Raw genomic sequence first — 302 nt, forward strand, 5'->3', positions numbered from 1 at the left:
GAATGTCCGTTCATTCTAAATGACTTTGTGGTTATAAATAGTAAATTAGATTTTTTTTCTATACGTGAATTTATAGTACTTATTACCTTACCAGTATTTGTCACGTGCCTATTATTACTATTTCATTTTTAATTGAGGCGAAGATGTACTTGAGATGTTCTCGAAAAAATGGCTGAATGTAACGTGTCCGGATAGCAGCTTCGTATGCCAAATAATTAACATCGTTAACCGTCAACTGTCAAATGCTGAGCATCACCAGCGTGTCAGCCATTACCATTTTGTCAAGCCATCTTCGCCTCGAT

At 36.1% G+C, this 302-nt stretch overlaps 1 protein-coding gene across 1 annotated transcript in view; it reads left to right on the forward strand.

Moving 5' to 3' along the window:
• The window catches only part of LOC119591792 (mucin-17-like), a 10,983-nt gene that overhangs the window by 10,028 nt on the left and 653 nt on the right, over window positions 1-302 (forward strand).

Source organism: Penaeus monodon, chromosome 29 (assembly GCF_015228065.2).
Source record: "Penaeus monodon isolate SGIC_2016 chromosome 29, NSTDA_Pmon_1, whole genome shotgun sequence".
Taxonomy (NCBI): domain Eukaryota; kingdom Metazoa; phylum Arthropoda; class Malacostraca; order Decapoda; family Penaeidae; genus Penaeus; species Penaeus monodon.